This window comes from Arachis hypogaea, chromosome 15, assembly GCF_003086295.3.
Source record: "Arachis hypogaea cultivar Tifrunner chromosome 15, arahy.Tifrunner.gnm2.J5K5, whole genome shotgun sequence".
Taxonomy (NCBI): domain Eukaryota; kingdom Viridiplantae; phylum Streptophyta; class Magnoliopsida; order Fabales; family Fabaceae; genus Arachis; species Arachis hypogaea.
Window position 1 is genome coordinate 15,970,941 of NC_092050.1, and position 3,149 is coordinate 15,974,089.

General features: G+C 34.3%; 1 long non-coding RNA gene across 1 annotated transcript; it reads right to left on the minus strand.

Moving 5' to 3' along the window:
• Window positions 1–1,501: 1,501 nt before the first annotated feature.
• On the minus strand, window positions 1,502–2,530 carry LOC112749667 (uncharacterized). The gene is made up of 2 exons (XR_003175140.2): window positions 1,986–2,530; window positions 1,502–1,862 (listed from the first exon to the last, which is right to left on the minus strand). It is a non-coding gene; the product is annotated as an uncharacterized lncRNA (long non-coding RNA).
• Window positions 2,531–3,149: the final 619 nt, after the last annotated feature.

Genomic DNA, 3,149 nt, shown 5'->3' on the forward strand with positions numbered 1-3,149 from the left:
AATTTGGACACAATCTCCTCTGAAAATAGGACTTAACCACCCTTACGGATTCCCTCTTTCTCAACATTTCATCAGCCATTTCATCAGCCTTTTATCAGCAATTGTCACAACAATATATTCTCAAAAACATTTGATAATGTTATAGAAAATCTATCTCTCAAATTCCATATCCAAGGTAATTACGAAAACAACTGGGCAGCCTGATTTCCATTTTGTTTTTTAAAATATCAAATGAATTCGGAATTGCACAAACTTTATATCCATGCGACCGTCTCGGATTAAGCTTTTTATTAAACCAAAAATCATAATTTTTCGCTTACTCTAACTTCGGGAATAGAAGCAAAACCGTAACTGCTCTGCAGTGTCTTAAAAACCAGAAAACAGCAGCAGCGTACAACATTCAAAATTCCATATAAAATTCAAATTAAATCCAACCACCTTTAAAATTAATATGGTTAAACTTAACTTATCCAAATGTCTTTCTCAATCGGTTCCAGGTCAATATCATTTTTAATAAAGAAGTTACATAATTTGAAAGTTAGGTAAAAATAAGTCAAAATCTGTTTAGAAACCAACAAACTTAGTATCTTTCAACTTGTATAACTTTTACTTCAAAACTTCAAATAGGTTAAAGTTTGGTTTATAGACTCCCAACTTATCTAGAAACAAGTGTGTCTTGGTTGCAATCCAATTCTATTTCAATTCTAAGAGTTACAAGCATTGGAAGTTGATGCATAACTTGCTGAAAACTGATTCTCTTCAGATTTAACCATTAACTTTCAAAAATTCACAACTCCCAATCCTTAACACCTGAATTTCTGATGTTTTAGAGCAATGAGCCAAGTTAATCAAATTTTAAAACAAAATTGGTTTCGCCCCAAAACTCAACTTGTAGGAATCGCATCAAGACAAATAAGTTGCTGCCCTGTTTGAACTTTTCTGCCGCAGGACAGATTTATCGACCTAACTTTAAAAATTCGCCATAAATTCTGTATTTAACAAAAATGCCTCAAATTTTCCAGTCCAGCTCTATACATTCCTAAGTTTAATCCAGACTTGGTCCCATGCGATTCCGATCATCACAGAATTAGTTATAACTTTTCAAAATTTCTGACTTCGTTTAAAAGTAATGCAGAAAATCTGATTTTACAATACAACTTTGAAAAATCATAACTAATTCTCAAGTTAATACGAAACATTCAAAATTTAAATCTTAGCAACTATACTCATTGTAATTCACTTTAACTTTTAATCTCATTATTTCGATCATTATCGAATTACTGGTTTGCTTTTTGAAATTACCGTTTATCTCAAAAAATCAGGCATCCTACAAAAGTTTAATATTTCAAAATTCAACCTTCAATTCCTCTCAAAATCAATTTCAAACAAACACCAACCAAGCCCACCACCATTATAATATATCTAATAACCAGCTTAATAGCAATCAACCAATAACATCAAGATTCAGCACTCTCAGCAATCATTTATCAACAATTCATAATTCACACATAACCAATCAATCTCATAAAATCAACAAGCCCAATCATATTCAACATCCATGTAGCCGATCAATTATTCACAACAATTAAACCTATTTGCAATTGCTCAATCAACTTTGTGGGCATTATTAAATTAAAACGGTTTAAATTAAACCCCCTACCTCCATGTCGAATTTTGCAGAAATCGAAGACGGAATTGTGGCGTGATGACTGGTTGGGCTGCACCCAAAATGCAGCAGCTCCTTCATCCCTTATCCACCCATGTTAGCAACATTCGCAACAGCTTTGACAGAGCAGCAGCAGCGCGAGTTGGCCACGACAGCGAGCAAAAACGATGAATTCAAAATGGATAGAATAATATTTCTGGAAATTCAAGGGTGGAACAGGGCTAAATTAAATTGGAAGTTGGAACAAGAGCAAGGCTAATAAAATGGCAGCGGAATAAACAAAAACGTCAAGTGGAGGGTCAGAACAAGAATGTCTTACAAGAATTAGAAAAGAATAACAGAACGAAGAAGCGACGCCAGCAGCACGGACGATTATAGCAGCAACGGGGAATATCGCCTTCTCCTCCACCTTGGTTCGTGATTCCGACGGCGGCAGCGGCAAGGAAAGCCTCCCCACCATGCGTTCTTCTTCTCCTCGCCATTCGCGTTTCTCTCTGTGCGATGCCGACTCCACGTCTCCTTTCTTCGACTCAGACTTGACGGCGGCACAGCAGTGGTTCAGAAGCGACGATTCGGCTAAACGCGCAGCTTCTTCAACGACAACGAGGTTGGCTTCAACAGCGACGACGGAACGGCGACGAGGACGGAGCTTCCTCTCGGTCACTGCTCGCGTCTCCCTCTGGTCCGTGTACTCGACGGCAACGCTCAGTGATGGCTCACGACGGCGGCAGTCTCCTCCCCCGACGACGACCCCCTTCTCCCTCTTCTTCCTTTTTCTTCCCCGAGCTTTCTCTCATCTCGCTGCATCTATTGCTGTGCGTTATGTTTTTGGGGGTACGGTTAGCAAAATTGGGGTTTTTAATTAAGAATTTAAGGTCAAGATAAAATATATAGGAATAATATAACAACTTTTACAAAATATTTAAGATAGAATAACAATTTAGGTTTTAAATATAAGAAGAATGTTAGGGGGTAGTAATTTTGGTGTTTTATAATTATCAATTGGTCATCAATAGTGTTTTTAATGGTGTGAGATTATATTTAATGGTAAAAAATTACTCACTTTTATTTTGATGGTTAAGTGATGGCCAGAAAATATAAAAGTTGTTGGCCCCTTAGACTTTTTCTAAATGTAATACTGTAAAGATTATTTTTGAAGCATATAAAATTTTATTTACTAACATATTATTGAGTTCAAATAATTATTTTTAATTTAAATTATAAAATAAACTTACTAATCACATTTTATAAAATACAATTTAAACTCAAAAATATTAATTATTCAAATTAAATGATATTATTTTTCATTATTTTTCTATTATCAAAACTCTAATTTTAATTTGTATAGAATAACTAATTATAATAAAAATTGTACTTAAACATTAATTAATTTAAACTCAAAGTATTTATAAAAATCAATTTAATCATTTTTAATAAATCAATCTCTAAGAACTCAATTTAATCAAATAAATCATAATTTATT